The following is a 17,649-nucleotide window of genomic DNA, read 5'->3' as shown; positions in this document are numbered from 1 at the left end:
TGAGCTATGGACGTACCTACATACGTATTTACGTACGTACACACGCATACACAGGCATCTCTCCCAAAGCTTATTCTTAATGACAAAACATTTAAATAAATAAATTGGTTGGTGCAACAGTCAGTTGAGAACTAGGGCCTAGTGACTTACAACGAGTATTGTTGTCAGGAATGGAGGGACCTACAGTTTATATGCTGAATCCGAACGGCTAGTTTAAGAAAGCACTTTTTCATGACAAGAGTTACTCTTGGAGAATTCCTCGCAAGAGGCAGTACCCGTGAAAAGACTTTAATTGGCATAGGCAGAGATCGAACCCAAGACCTCTGGCATGACAGTCCAACGCACTAACCATCATGCCACGGGTACTACTGACAAAAAACTTAGCTTTCACTTAAAAATCCAAGTTTTAGCTTAACCTTTTTTTTACTCACACGATTCATTGTATCTTACAATATTAGAAAGCATTGACGTATTTCTTAAAAGAAAATATGTTCTTAAATGAGCACAGTTTTGAAAAGCTTAAAAGTATTTTGTGACTACAATTATGCTTCTTCGTACTGAAAGAGACAGCTCTGCTTTCTATCATTTTATTTTTATTTGTATTTCGATGGAGTATATTATTATCAGCAGCAGCTTCAGAGACCACAGTTGTACGGTGCTCGGTGGGTTTTGCTCCGCATTCTCTCGATGGACTCTTGTGTTCAGAGATAGAGAATTTTTATATTGTTGTGATAAGTGAAGTTTTTGTTATTTGTTGTTGTTGTTGTTTTTGTCTTCAATTTTTTTTATTTTTTTTTGCTTAGGTCTTGAAAAATCCGGGATTTCTTTGAACTTTCTCTTATAATCTTGAGAATCAATTAAGAATACAAAACAAAAACAAACCCTCTTTAAACACAATCTTGTACCACATAACAAAACAAAATATTTAATTCTTGTCTTAATTAATTTTGAAATCTATTAAATTTATATATTTTAATCCTTCGACCTCTCCTTCACCTATATAACTTTAACAAAAAGAAAAAAGGAACCTACCTTTTTGTCGTCTCCGTTCGTCTGTGTTTATATTGTAGGAGCTTCTAAATTGCTTCCGATAGAGTTTGCAATGATATTGTGTATTGTATTGATTTAATTCGGAAAACACCGTCAGGCATTATTCCCTCTTAACGTGTAGCAGCCTCTGCTATAGTGTCTTGTGTTGCATGCTCCCAGTTTAATAACATATTCGTGTCCTTAAGGAAGAAAACAAATGAAAGGACATCCCTATCCCAACCCTAACCTATACAAAATATTCATCCTTCCATTGTGTTTGTGTATGTGCGCCTTAGAGATTTAGGGATTCCATCAGCTTTGTGAATAAAGATATATGTACACATACGAGCGAGTAGTGAGGAGTGCGCGCGTTTGGAACAGCGGCGCGGTGGTGTTGTGAAGGGTCGAATGTAAATATTTGTATTTTGTGCTTCCAGAGAGAGAAGAGAGGAGTGTATATTTTCAAGCGTGTTTTTTAAATGATTTTTAAATAAAAACAAAAACAGGATCAAAAAATTACAAAAATACATAAGTTTAATTCGCATTCGCTTTCGAACCCATCATCATTTTGCGAGGAGGGGTTTTTGAGCGTATTTTTAAATTAATGATGTTTGAGTTGTGTTTTTGAAAGATCTACTAATTTGGCATCCAACAGGAAGCAAAGTATGATTAGGAACTTATAGAGAAGAGCTCTGAGAAGAACAATATTCCTATCGTTAAAGCTGTTTGTTGTTTACTATACTCGTCTTAAATTAAGGTAAGTTTTAAACTCTTTTTAATTTTTATACAATTTAATAAAGTCTTTTGAAAGAGGAATAACTTAATTGAGACTTGTATTGGTTTTGAATTTACACGACAGAGAGATGCATTGTCATCAATTTCAGTATTCTAACGTATGGTTTCTTAAACAAATCTGACTTGTATACGAGTATGGTGGTGCTGCGTCGTCATTTGAATTCCTAATGAGTTTCCTGCAATGCATCACTATGCAGTTTTTATTTTTGGGAGGGAAGATTTGAGCTGTTTTTTTTAAGGAATAATAAATTGGGAAAGGTTTTTATTTTTGTAAATTCAAAAGATTTAAATATATTATTCCGTATTTCATGTGCAGTACCTTTTGGGGGGAAATAATGCATTCAGTGTTGTTTTTTTTTTTATTAAAAGCTGTTGAAACTGTAGTGAATGTGAATTCCTCTGTGTATTTTGTAAAGAAGTTGATTTAAGAATATTCCACAATTTAATTGAATAAAAAAAAAATAAATTGGGTGGCGCAACAGTCCGTTGGGAACTAGGGCCAAGTGTATTACAACTCTCAACCATTCCTGTGTGCGAGTAATGTTGTCAGAAATGGAGGAGACCTACAGTTTATATGCCGAATCCAAACTGCTTATTTGAGAAATCACTTTTTCATGACAAGAGTTGCTCTTGGAGAATTCGTTAATTCCTCGCAAAAGGCAGTACCCGTAAAAAGACTTTAGATGGCATAGGCAGGAATCGAACCCACGGGTACTAGAATTTAATTTAATTGAATAGCTATATTATAAACTTGGTTCTTTTTAACTCTGCTAAATTGGAAATAATTCTTGATTATTTGGGGTTTTTATTTACTATCTATAATTTTGTTTTTGTATTTATGAGGATAACATTTTTTTTTCAGAATTTATAATTAACCTATTTTTTTCAATATTCAAGTTTGTTCTTTTAAAGCATTCACAAATCACAAGCATTAGTAATCTTTTTTTTAATCAAAAAATGTATAATATAATGAATGGGTCATACTCATAAGTCTCGACAAGGTTTTATTCACTTTACTTTTTTATTCCGTTTTGATAGTTTACATTCAAATCAAACTTCAAAATAACTCTATCACTCTTTGAGATATTACTTTTTAAAATTAAATGAAGAATAATATGTGTTCAGGATATCGAAATGGCATTATGGCTAGCGCGTTGGACTTTCATTCAAGATATCTTGGGTTCAATCCCTTCACGGGTACTGCCTGAAATACTTTCGCGAGGAATTTACAAATCCTCCAAAAGTAATTAATTATAAATGTTTTCTCAAATTCGGTTTCAGCTTTAAACTGAAGGTCCCCTTCATCACTGCCAACAGTACTCGCATATAGGAATGGTTGGATAGTTTTCAATGGACTGTTGCTCCGATTTGTCGTCCGTAATTCCGTACGTTCGGGATACCATTTTTCGTTGTCCATATCTCAACAACCAGTAAAGATATTGACTTCAAATAAATGTTGTTACACAGATAAAAAAAAGGTCTTTTAAAAAAATTTGGCGGTTTTTTTTAGTAGAGCAATTTTAAAAAAAGTTAATCTTTTGGTTGACCCTAATTATCTAACGAACAAATAACGCTAGTGACTTGAATAAAATTGAATATAATATAATGTGATATGATACTAAATATGGGAAAATTTGATTGGCAATGTTTTTAACAAACAAAAACGAAAACCTGCAACAAACAAAATGACTTGTTAAAATTGATTTTCGGCTCAAGTGTCTTGAGAAAAAAAACAACTATTGAATTCAAACTTTCTTTATATCATACGAATTTTGTTACTTATATTTAGTATGATTATTACAAATTGAGAGAAAAATGAAGAATCTATAAGATACTACAATTATTGTAACTGTATCTAAGAGGCGAAGATTTGTTCCTTGTAAAATCATCATAAAATGTATTGTTAAGGTATAGAATTGGAAATACTAAAGTCTATTACTGACTTTTCTAAGTGTTAAAACTTCTGATTTTGCTTTAACTTTTTACATTAAATTTAAAAGTAATTTTTATTATTTTCATTCGAAGTTAGTTTCGATGTATGTATGTTTGTCTCTTTGACTCTTTACATTTTTTTAAGTCACTTAAAAGTCAATTTTGAAAGTAAAGGCATTAAACTCAAATTTAACTTTTGACTAAAACCTTTTTGACGTAAGGAATTTGATGGTGTACAATTTTAAAGAACCAAAGTTTACTGACTTTCAAAATTGGATTGTATTTAATTAAATTTAAAGAATTTATAAAGTTAAGTTTAAGTTAATTGAGTTTTTAAATTGACTTTAAGACATTACTTTTTAAATTCAATTAACTTTTGTTTTAAAAGTCAAAGTGATTATGGAAGTCAAAAGGTTTAAAAAAAGTCAAGGTAATGACTTAACTGCTGCCACCAAAAGAGTTTTTGTTGAGTTTTAAAAACCCAGTTAATGCTTCTCTTTAAAGGGCATATTTAAAAACCTCAAGTGATAGAAAAATTGTACTGGCAAAATTTGAATTCAGAACATTCAGAAAAAAAATTGTTTTATTTTGCACTGCGATTTTATTTAAATTCATAATGCGACGTTTTATTGACAAAATGGCATTTTTAACTTCCCATAGGATGTTATTGTAATGGGTCCGATTTGTCAAATTGAAAATTTTGACATTTCTCGACGTTTCAAGGTCCCTAGAGTCGAAATAAAAGATTTTTAGAAAGATGTCTGCGCGTGCGTGTTTACGTACGTTCGTACGTCCGTACGTTCGCGAGGTTTTTTCGTCGTCCATAGCTCAAGAACCAGAAGATATGTCGATTTCAAATAAATTTTGTTATACAGATAATAAGGCAGAAAGATGCAGAAAGGGCTCTCAAGAAAATTTCGTGGGTGTTTTTTTACTATAGCAGTTTGAAAAAAAGGTGAACATTTTGGTTAACCCTAAATATCTTAAGAACCAAAAACGCTAGAGACTTGAATTAAATTTTATATACTATATTGTAACGTGATTTCAAAGAAGTATATTTTTTGAAAAAATCCAATTAACGGTTTTTTTATAAATCTCCAAAACAATTTTGTGTAACGAAAAATAATGTTTTTGACATCTGATAAAATTTTGAGAAAAATCCAATTGGCAGGTTTTTTACCAAAACAAAAAACCTAAAAAAAAATAATAAAAGTTCGTAAAAATTGAATTTCGACTCAAATATCTTTTTAAAACTTTGAGATAATAGATTTTTACTAATTTTTACTCATAATAAATATTGTTTTCAACATTAGAAAAAAATTTGAGAAAAATCGAATCTATAGTTTTTTTTTTACAAAAAATATAAACCTAAAAAAAATGTATGAAAGTTGGTAAAAATGATTTTCGACCCAAATATCTTTTCAAAAATTGTAGATATTGACTTCAAACTAATTTTATCTTTAAAAAAATATTGTTGTTAACATTCAGTAAAATTTAAAAAAAAAAATCGAATTTACAGTTTTTGTACAAAAAATTAAAAACCTAAACAAAATTTGGTAAAAATTGATTTTTGACTCAAATATCTTTTCAAAATTTTGAAATATTGGCTTCAAACTAATTTTATCTCATAAGAAATATTGTTTTCAACATTCGACAAAATTTTGAAAAAAATCGAATTGACGGTTTTTTTTACAAAAAATAAAACTCTAAGAAAACAATACTAAAACTTGGTAAAAATTTACTTTCGACTCAAATAGCTTTTCAAAAATTAAAAATATTGGCTTCAAACTTATTTTATTCTACAGAAAAAATTGTTTTCGATATTCAGTAATTTTTATATAAAAATCCAACAGTCCGTTTTGTTCATAAAACATAAAATCTACAAAAAATAGTGCGCAAATTTGGTAAAAATGATACGAGTACATATAGACAAACTTTTAAGCAAGTCAAATCGACAGACAGGATGGGAAGTTGTCAGTGTGGGTCGCATCCCAGCCTCTTTTTGTTGTTTGATTTGGAAGCTTTTATACAGAATGGAATCAAGAGATTTTAAATGTGAAACAGGAGTTTTTCAAGGATGTGTTTTAAATGTACTTATTTTTGCACTCTTCATTAAAAATATCGAAAACCGTATACGAGGTGGGGTTCTCTTTGAAGATATTAGTGCTTAAGTTTTGCCCAATGATGACAACCTAAGTAACTGATAATTCCGAATCCTTTTAAATCAACTAGCTCAAGTAATACTGGGATCTTTACTTACTTACTTAGGTCCTCAGACCTGTTAAGTCCGTTAGGAACCCCTTACCTTAAGGGGCAAAGGGCCTCTACTACGCCTACGCAAAATTGGATACGATTTCCGGAGATATGACGCTGATTCCGCCTCGACTGTCCTGTGCCATGAGCTTCTTGTTCGTCCAGCTCTTCTTCCTTCTTGTGTGGGCGGATTCGACTGCATTGCTTGGTCTGCAATGCAGTCGTTACCTTTTCGAAGCGTATGTCCAATCCATTGCCACTTACGTCTTCGTATTAGAGATTCTATAGGTTCCTGACCTGCCCTACTATGAAGGACCTCTTTGAATCCTTAGGATGTTACGAATACATCTATTTACGAAGGTTTGCAGTTTTTTTTGTTATAGCTGAAGTAACCTTCCATAAAGAAGCACAGATTCGACATTTGTGCGAAACAGTCGTAGCTTTGCTCTTAAGCTGATAGTGTTATTCCTCCAAATTTTTGACAGCATACCGAATGCCGCTTTTGCTTTGCCGATGCAGCATATGCCGTCTTGTTCGGTTCCACCTTCGATGGGAACGTTTCCTCCAAGGTATTGAAAGCTCTTCACCTTTTTCCACAGGTTGCGATAAAATATTTAATTGAGAGGATGGTCGGGTTCCGGGCTGATCATTTTTGTTTTGCCGGAATTAATTTTCAGTCCCACAACTTCTGCTTCTCTCCACACTTGTTGTCATTTGATGAAGACCCATGATCCTATGAGAGAGTAAGCAAACATCATCCGCGTAATCCAAGTGCTTTAAATAGGATGTGACAGAGCTGAGCGCAGTTTATCAACAAAAACAGAATACAGCCCTGTCTGACTACGATTCGGATTTCAAAATCATCTGACAACCTACCATCGTGCAGAACGTGACACTTGGAACCATCATATGCTGCTTTAACAATAGCAATTAGTTTCTCTGGGATACCTCTCCTCCACAAAGCTAACCAAATATACTCCCAACTTTAACCATAAACGAAGATGCTCTGCACATTGTTTAATTTTACAGGAAATCCGAATATTTTACGTTTTCTCAAGTTTTTCTTTGTTGGAGGTAAATTTAAAGGTTCCTAGCGGAGAAGGAGGTTCTAGTTGGAAGAATTTGACACATTTTAAATCTCTATAATGCAATTTTTATTTAAAATGAGCAAATCATACTCAAAGCAGTCCCTTTCCCATTTTAGAAAGGAATAGTTAAATTTTATTTTGTTTTTGCTTAACTAAAATCCAATAAAAATGTTGTTCTAATTAAACTAAAAGTCGTTGTTTTTATAAACACTTAATTGATATTGCTTTATTAAATTCTTTTAAAAATGTTTTTGGTTATATACTTCAATGAAGTGGTTATTGAATTGTTTGCTTTATATAGTTTCTTTCTATATTATATACATATTGTATTAAATTGAGAAAAATAAATGACGGCGGTGTACTTGGGCGTATACGCAATTTGTATTGTATATAAAATGTTTGTTCTTCATTTTCGATGGCTGGCTTAAGTGTTTGCAGAAGTTAATATAAATATTAAACCAACAATTTTTAATATTTAACGTTTAATTTTTCATCATAGAGGCTTATTAAGAAAGTCTATTTGAAATGAAATGAGAATCAAATAGAACAAATTACTTACATATATCGGTTTAATGAATTTCACTTAACCTAAAATTATAAAGTCAACGTAAACGGTCAACAAAAACCACGAATTTTTCCAATGTCAATGCATAAAACATTGACTATCTTCAGTTATAATTATTGTCCTAAGAAAGTGATTAAACATTTACCAGAAAACCCCTGTAAATGTTTTATAAGAATCAATAAACAAAAGGAATTACACAGTTTTTAAAGATACATTTTTTTTTTAAGAACAATTGATTTCCTTTAAAAGGTTTTTAAATGTGTTAACATCGTCTTAATTCATCAGATCAAACTCTTAAAGCACCTTACTTCTGAATCAAATTTGATTATATAGAAAACTTTTAAAGAGTTATCGTCTATTTTTGGTAAACATGACCTTATTCCCAGCTGTGATCAAACTTACACCATTACTTCTAGTAAAAATTCGTCCAAATAAATAGCCAGTTGGGGCATTTAAGGCACACACAGGGTTAATAGCTGCCTCGATTTAAATAATTAAATTTCATGAATTAATATTATTTGAAACTTCCGATTTTATTTAAACTACAAACAACAATGGTAAGCATAAATTAAAAGATAGGTATAGCGATTTTATGAAATCGTCGTTATACTCGTATGTGGATTTTTGTTGTGTTTTTGTCCTTTCCTTGCCTCTATGTCAATGCATTGCAAATTGTTCTTTTAAAATCTATTGTTCTTATAACAATTAATATAAAACATATAATAGCCAATACAACTTACCAGTATATATTTTAAAATTAAATTATTTACTTAAAAAAAAAACAATCTGTCAACTTAATTATCGTATTTTTTAGAATTACATTACAAATTATACGTTGATTCGATATTAAATTCTGCCCTTTTTATGTTGAGTTATAGTCATTGCCATGCCCGACAGCCCCAAAAAGGAGCCATTGTGCCCCAAAAGCGTCAATGTACTAGTGAACGGGTCTACAGAATTTTTCGTTGCCAATAACACAACCTGAGACCCTTGTGACAGATTTTGAATTCTGCCTTACTGTTTTCTGAATCGACCTACAATATTTTTGAGAGCTTAACTAGATTTTTAAGTGATAATTTTGTTTTTGAAGTTTTCGGAAATCCTTTTATATCCCAAAAAATTGGTCTATATAAAATATGTTTTATTTTTCTGCACCATTCTCTTATGTTTTTTTTAACAAATTACAAAATTAAGTTCAAATGTTATAAGGAGAATTTGTTTAAACGTGCGGTTTTTAAGAAGAAGTAAAACGCAATCATATGGCCAAGAAAAAATACTTTTTACTAATGTTTCCATATAATAAATGAAGCCCTGAGGTGGTGAAAACCAAATATTATTTAAAATCTTAAGTTTGGTCTATAATTGATTTAAAATTCACTAATTATTAAAAATTTCAAAGGTAAAGCAATTATTTGTGATATAATAAATACACTATCTTTTAAGATCAAAAAATCATTTTAACCTAGAAAAGTATTACCGTGACCACTTAATTTAATTTTACGTCACAAACTTTAAAGAAAGTTACGTTTATTTTATTTCAAACTTTTTATACTCCCACAAATTCGAGGCTCTATGCTCTCATTTATCTATCTCACCTTTAAGCATAAGTTCTCAAATCCGGTGTTAAGAAACTACTTATACAAAGCAAATACCTACATATAAAATAAAAATGAAAGTAAAATCACAAACGGAAGAATAAAAAGTTCAAAGATCTTATGAATAATGAAGCCAGCTTCGTTGGTTGAAGTATTGTATTTTATTGTGATAAATTTAGAAGCAAATTAGTATGCTTCAAATTGTGAACAGTAGCCGTGGATCTAGATACATTTTTCTTAAACTGTTTTCTTATAGAAGTGCAATATGAGATCAACCAGAAGATACATAGTAATTATGCGATTTCTGAAGTCTGAAAAACTACATTCTTCAGGTATTTAAGTTCTCACTTCTTTTAGTTTGAGTAGTACTTGACTTTGGGTTGTATAATAAATGAGATTTTCAATTTATTTTTCCTTCCAAAATAATGTTTTATTTATAAAATTTGTATCGATTCCTGATATCTGAAATCTTTCATTTTGTTGAATATTTGATTAATAGTCAAGACAGAGAAGGTTTTAGCATATATTTCTTTATCTTGAGAAGCATATCAGTTACTATTTTCATTGAATTTTGTTTCGGTTTAGTTTTTTGTTAGGGCTTGTTTTCCTCTCCAGTTAATTACATTTTTTTTATAATTTAAGAGTACCTAATACAAAATTTGTATTTGTTTTTTTCCATCCCATTGTCAATACATAGATATAATACATGAAGTACCTAACTATGTGTAATTGAAATACTGAATAAGTGTTCTTTTTCTAAAAAGATGTTTCTTTTTATTTCCACATATGTGGACATATGTTATTTTTGTAGCTTACACCTTTTGACATTTGACTTTGACAACTACAAATTTCAACAATAAAAATGAAATGAGAGGGTATGAAATTGTGCCATACAAAAAACGAAACAATAGTAATTTTTCAAGAAAAGTTTCATGGCCTCGTTAGCTCTTAAAGGGTTGTTCACAACTTACCATCGAGATCTTGTGATTTTACGCATTTATACATTTTTGTCTTTGAGTCCAATAAGTCATGGAAAATTGTTTGAATAAAACATGATTCCTACTGTTTAACGTCATACAATAAAATAAACAATTATTAATTTCTCTTAAAAAATACTCGTTTTTGCCAATACAAAAAAGTAACCTCTTATTGGAAAACCCTCATATTCTTAAAAATTGTTAATAAAGTAATATAAAAGTAAATAAATTAAGTGGCACAACAGTCCTTTGAGGATTGAGGCCAAGTGACTTTTAACTATCAACCATTTCTGTGTGTGACCATTCTTGTCAGGGATTGAGGGAACGTACAGTTTGAAAGCCGAATCCCAACGGCTAATTTGAGTAAGCACTCTTCATGGCAAGAATTACTCTTGAAGGATTTTTCAATTCCTCGCAAGAGACAGTGACCATGGAAAAAAAACTTTAAATGCCACAGGTAGGGTTTAAACCCTAGACCTCTGGCATGACAGTCCTACGCACTACGGTCACGGGTATACAAATAAAGTGATATCCAAAGTCTTTAATTTCCAATTTGATCACTGGTCCACTATGAATATGGAAATACATTATGTAGAACTTAAAAAAGAAATATTTATGACTCTAAATTTTGTATTTTCTAACAGAAAATTAATCAATTTAGACAAAACGAACAATTTACTACAGAAACTGTCACATTTTTTTCTGACGTAACTATTAGACCGAGAGCTGAGGGCTAGTTTTAAGTCCGAAATACATACATACAATAAATGCTGGTGTTCCTCAGGGCTCCGTTTTTTCTCCAACTCCATTTCTTATTTCATAAACAATCTCTTATCTGAAACTTCGAATCAATTAAACTATTTCTCTGACGATAGTACACTCAGCTTTTCATATTCTTTTCTAGAATCACATCCTTGTCTTTCTGATGTGCAAGCGTATAATAATTTCATTAAATTCCATGCAAGTTGCTTCCACCCCCCCTCCCCTTCTAAAACAATTCAGCTGTAATACTCGCACTTTCAGGAATGCTCATCAATTTGCCCTTGAGATTAATTTCGGATGTACTGTCAAGTATAGAGATTCTTTTTTTAACCGTACATCAAGAATGTGGAATGGTTCACCCAACTCTGTTTTAAGATTCAAAATTTTAAGACCAATGTGCACCGGTATCACTTCTTAAATCTTGTGCTTGAGCAGACAAATTTTTACGGCATTTGCGTGCCTGTAAATTATAAAAAAATCAAAAGTACTAAAATAGTGAGAAAAAACACTTCAAATGCATTATTTCTTGACGCCTTAGACTCTCCCATTTTAAATATGGTTTTGAAAGATTCCTAATATGTATATGACAGACGTCTAAGTGGCCACAATTATCCTGCAGACGTTACTTTTTTGGCGTTTTTAGACTTTTTGAAACCAATTGAAATTAGTCGCATTCCAAAAGCCTTATAGCCCACTGCCCAAATTTAATTATTAGTAATGAAATTTTGAGGAAAACCACCCCTATTATTAACTTTAATACAGTTAATTAATAGCAGAAGAAGTCAAAGTGGTGCTACACTGTTGACAGCAGTGATTTAATATACGAGTGTTATTGGTGTATTTTTAAAATAGTTTTTGATGTCGTTCAACTGTCATATATTTAAATATTTTGAATTTCAAATATTAAAGTTTAATACTAGCAGAAGCTTTAACCAAACAAAACTGTACAATATCGCGAAAAAAGTCGTGAATGTTTTAAAGAATTTTATCAATTGTTTTTTAGAGGTAATTCCATAAAATGTATGTAATGTAAAAAAGGTTCCACTACTTAACATAAAATTTTAACTGTCAAGTTACCTGGTACCTAGCACATGATGTTGATAATTCAAAAAAAGCTTTATACTTTATACTTGAATGTCAGGAGTACCAGTGCTCGTTTAAGTACACTTATTTGATACTAAAAAGAAAATTGAAAGTTAGAAAAACTTCAAATCAAAATTCATTCACATTAGATTCTGTGTAAACCTGACAACAAAATCGTTGTACATTTCAATATTTCTAGAACCCTGAAACTTTATTTACTTGCTGAAATCAGTGTTCAAGACCAACCTTTAAAACATTTTTCTTTTAACTATAGGTAGAGTAACTTGGAATTACCAACAAGGTATTTTTTTGTGGTTTGAACATAAAATTGGAGGTCCATTCTCTGCCAGAAAATGCACAAGGGAACGGTTGAAGCGCAGATTTCAGTAGCGAATTATACCAAAATTAGTTTACTCTAAACATAAATCAATGAGAAGTTTTTAAAGGATCAAACTGTGTTGACTAAATTTTGTACGCTTATGTTCAGATAACAGCTATGTTTACTAAGGTCAATTTAATCTGGAAAGTTGGGACTGGATTACTAAGTATTTATAAAGAGGTTGTTTTTTTAGAAAAAAAAAAATAAAACACATATTATTTAAAGTAATGAAGTATATGGTTTCGAACAGTTGGAGGAAATGGAAAATATACAGAGGTATTTTTTCAAGCGAATTTTTAGGTTATCTATTAACACTCCTAATTATGCTATCCACCTAAAGACAGGCTTACCTCAAATTTTCTTGAAAAACTTAAAGGCTAACGCCGATTTTATGATCAGAGTTATGAAGCGATCTGACCAAAACTTGCAAAAAAACTCCTTAAAATTTGTTTTAGTTGTGGATATAGTCCGGTCAAAAATTGGTATGATCTTGCTGTAGCACATAACCTTTCAATATCATTGCCAGTGGACAATGTGGAAGCAATAAGAAATGCATTATATGAATGTATCTCTGTTATAGATGACTCGATGTATAGGCTTTGTGTTGCGAGAAGGACTGCATCAACATCGAGGAATATATACAGACAACCTAATCTGAAACTTGGTGAAAGAAACTATTTTAGAGAAGAGTTTACAGTTTCTGAAATGAGCTTGATCTTCAAGATAAGAACGGAAATGCTCGATTTGAATTATAGACCACATAGAACAGACTTAAACCCTGTGTGCTCCCTTTGCAACCTTGGTCAAAACGAAGATGTTTTGAATTTTTTAGCACTTTGCTCTATAATTCAGGAAATCCGAAGGTTCTACTTTTATTCTAGTTTTCTTTCCCAAGAGGAATGTGTCAGTGTACTAAACGGAGATCGTTGCTGGAAGCCTCTTATACGCTATGTCTCACATGCACGAAAATATCGAAACGAGTGTTTGAGTTTGTTTTGAGTTGTAAGAAGATGTTAATGTGATTTTATCTTTTTTTTTTTTTTTTTCGTTTTAAACCAAATTAAAAGTCCTTAAAATTGAAAAATTAAATTAAAAAAAAAACTTGAGAAATATACAGTTCTTTTCCTATTTTTTGCTTTTTTTTCTCACTTACAAACCATTATTTGTTTTAGCTAAACTAAAAGCCCATTGCCAATATTTTTTTTTTTTTCCTTAATTTTTTTGTTTTGACTAAACTAAAAGTCACATTTTTTATTAAACATATAAATACCTGTTATTGGTTTTTTATACTATATATTTATCAAAATATTCTTTAATGGTGAACATTATTCCATATGGTTTAATGTTTTCTTGTTTTTCTTTGTTTTGACTAAACTAAAAGTCACATTTTTTATTAAACATATAAATACCTGTTATTGGTTTTTTATACTATATATTTATCAAAATATTCTTTAATGGTGAACATTATTCCATATGGTTTAATGTTTTCTTGTTTTTCTTTGTTTTGACTAAACTAAAAGTCACATTATGAAAATAATAATTAAAAAAAAATTGTTTTCTTTAATATTTATATTTATATTTACATTTTCTTTTTTTTAACTATGAAACTTATTTTGTGAAATATTCTGTCTTTTTACTCAAATTGTACTTTTTTTTTTGGTTGTTTATTTAATTAGTTTTTTTCCCGGCAGACGGCTTATAAAGCCATGCTTTGTATATCTTTTATCATGATATAGGTATTGTACTTATAAGAAAATTGAAAAAAATAAAGAACTTATCTATCTATCTATTCAAAGTTATGGCAAAGAATTTAATATTGACATGTGCTTAAAATTTTTAATTAACATAATTTGAAATACTTTTATTAAACAAAACGAAATTCAAATTTTGTAGATTTGAGATTGTTATTTGTATAGTTAATGAGCATAAATAATTTCTTACATTTACTCAATTATTGATAAAGAAAACTGTTAACGCAAAAGTTCAATCGGCTAAAAATAGTTCTCAGAGGTAATTTCTTTCTTCAGCTAGCATATCTCAGCCTAAAATATAAACAACAAAAATTAGATGAAAGTGAAATCATTGAATTAAATTTACCAGTTTAAAGCAGAACTACAAATACTCTCTCTGATCAAAAGCATGGTTTTATTGCACCATTTCCAAAATTACCTTGTACCTCGTTAAAGTGCTAATAATTCAAAATAACTCTTTGACAGTGCTAATAATTCAAAGCATTTTAACATCATCTGCATTGATTAGTGATATAAAATTATTTAAAACAGAAGGCAAATTATCATTGAATAAAATAAACAGCACTGGGCCAAGGTGACTTCCTTAAGGTACACCAGAATTGACTTTACTTACGCCACAGATAGGCCCAATACTCGAAATAATGAGCTTACTAAAAGTTTCCTTCAATTTTTGTATTTTGTTCAATATATGATATGAAGTGGCGTCTTGTAGGAACCAAAGGTACAGGATTTACCAACGTTGTTCAGAAGTCAATTTGTTATTAAACTAAACTTAAATCAAGTGACAGCGTTAAAATAAAGTTATTTTAGTTTTTGAGCTGGTACAAGTGATTGGGGTAAGCAATTGTGTTTGCAAGTGAAAAGAATTATAGAGTTCAGGATAAATACCATAAAACATGTGTCTACAGTTAACTTTAAGTCCACATTAAAAACACTCCGGCCATTATTCCAAAAGCCATACATCTCAATAATAATATTCTTCTTGAACAAAATATTTAAATCAACAATAAACAAATAACACGTCAATTTAAAATCAGTTTCCTTGACTATATTTATAAACGAGTTAATAAAATTATCCTTCAACTTAAAAGAATAAGAATAGCCAATAATCTTATAACCTTTACACATACGTATAGTTCAAAGTTTCAAACTACAGTATTTACATCAGTTAACTTTTTAACCGACAAGACGTAAATAATATATGTATGTATGGACAAACAATTAAAATTTCCATAAATAATGATAAATCAATAATAAAATAAACTTCGATTCCTTGATGAGATTCATCAAAACTTTCAAGAGCAATAAAACTTTATATCATCTTCAAGCAATAACCATTGTTTTCTAACTTAATTTATATACCTAACCGACATCGACAGAGAAAATATAAATATCCTTTCATCAGCTTATCCATAAACATAAATACATAACATTGTGACAACAAGAGCAACGACGCGACAACGAAGACGACGATATGGAGGGTAGCACTTGCTTTTCTTAACTTAACGTCGTTTAACAGTGGACATATCAGACAATTTTGATGGAAAAAAAAGGATTCAATAGATTCCGTTTTAAGGATTCCGGAGAAGGTTAGGAATTTAATTGAGTGAGGTTCAGTGCTTTATATTCAAGATTTTGCAATAAGCGATTTCGTTTTGATATTTTAAAACACGAATATGTTAATGTTGTTGATTTCATTGCAAAGAGGACATTTTGTTATCAACAATTTAAATTGAAACTAGCCAATATCAAGTTTCCCCCATACGAAAGTTAGATATAATAGTTTGAAAGCGCCATTTATCTAGGGTAACAGTAATCCTTATATTTGATAGTTTTGGTAAAATAACACCTCACGAAAAAGTGAAACATTAAGGATTAAGCGGAATTTCAGCAAAACATTCTTGTTTTTATGAGATGCTGATTATTTTACTGCATTTCAAAGACTAGTTGAACACCTTGAGTTTTTATCGATATAAATCTTTACACTAAACCACGTACTTCTTCTAACAGATCTGATCTGTCCACGAGTTTAACTATTGCCAAAGAGAAGGTGCTAGGTGCTTCCTCATGCAAAATAAATAAAGCACAAGCATTTAAAATTGATATAATTGACATTTGGTACAATTTTTAGAAAAAAAATCAATGTTCAAATTCGATGAATGTCAGTTTTGCTTATCACTTAAAACAGGTAATATCTTCTGCAAGATTTTAACCACAACAATGGGAACTAATCAATGTGGGTGGTACTCCAACCTCTATTTTATTAATGCGTTGATATTTATTTATTGTTTATGTACCGTCAATTTAGATGTCAAATATGTGCTTTAATTTGTAATGTGCTTAATCTTTAAAGAATTTTCCAATTTTTAAATAAAAACAATATTTCTGAAATATTCTTAATATCATAAATTGTTAAATTATCAAATTGACAGATAAATCAAGTTCGGTGCCAAACTCTCGAAAAGTGTTGTTTTGCTTTCAGTTTTAAATATTATATTGAAACAAGCTGACGCAACAGACGTCATCAATGTGTCAAATTTAATGGTGATCAATTGGAACGACCAGAAATTAATAACATACAAAGATCAATCAACTATTCAAACATTTTTTAAAAACTAGAAATTTAAATCACACGTCGTTATGTATTTCAAACTTGCTTATGTATCCAAAGAGACTATATACAAAAATATTTACTTTGTTTTAAAACTTTAAAATGTTCCTGGAAAAAAGTTTGTTTTTTAAAATTTAAATTGAAATTTAAATCAAATCCTCAAAAAAACCTTCATTTTTCGAAATTCCAATTATTTCAAATAATTAATTGTGCTCACTCATGTACAATTTTTTCAGTTTTGGTTTTAAAATATTTGTTTATGCAATTATTTAGAGCTTTTATAAGTGTACAAAAAATCAAATGGGGTGGCGCAACAGTCCGTTGTGAACTAGGGCCTAGTGACTTACAACTCTCAACCATTCCTGTGTGCGAGTACTGTTGTCAGGAATGGAAGGGACCGAATCCGAACGGCTAGTTTGAGAAAGCACTTTTTCATGACAAGAATTACTCTGAAAGGATTTGTCAATTCCTCGCAAGAGGTAGTACCCGCGAAAATTAATTTTTTAAATTAAGGTGGCACAGGCAGGGATTGAACCCAAGACCCCTTGCATGACAGTCCAACGCACTAACCATCATGCCACGGGTACTACATATAAGTGTACGTTTTACGTTTAAATTCCGTACAAAAATGTAGACCTGTATTCGAGACATCGAATTTCGTAATCAAATGTTTTATATTCTTTTAAAAATCAAAAATGAAATCAATGACATTTTCGATCATCAAATATTATTAAGACAGTATAAGAGCTTATAGAGAAATTACTGAAATCGGTTGAAATTCTTCTTAAACTTATTTTTTTATTGAAATAAGCCAAATTAAGAAGACACA

The 17,649-nt window shown here is 30.4% G+C and overlaps 1 protein-coding gene across 4 annotated transcripts in view; it reads left to right on the top strand.

Annotated features, from left to right (window-relative positions):
* The first annotated feature begins 652 nt into the window (after positions 1–652).
* LOC129942367 (calcium/calmodulin-dependent protein kinase kinase 1) overlaps positions 653–17,649 on the top strand; it is a 141,529-nt gene continuing 124,532 nt past the window's right edge. For 2 of the 4 annotated variants that reach the window (XM_056051299.1, XM_056051292.1), the window contains exon 1: positions 653–1,786. The gene's annotated coding sequence lies outside the window, so the exon portion shown is untranslated. The remainder of the gene's footprint in view (positions 1,787–17,649) is intronic. The other 2 variants (XM_056051275.1, XM_056051267.1) reach the window with 2 other exon arrangements.

The sequence above is a fragment of the Eupeodes corollae genome, chromosome 1 (genome assembly GCF_945859685.1).
Source record: "Eupeodes corollae chromosome 1, idEupCoro1.1, whole genome shotgun sequence".
Taxonomy (NCBI): domain Eukaryota; kingdom Metazoa; phylum Arthropoda; class Insecta; order Diptera; family Syrphidae; genus Eupeodes; species Eupeodes corollae.
Note: the sequence above shows the minus strand (reverse complement) of the source record. Positions and strands in the feature narration are given on the sequence as shown.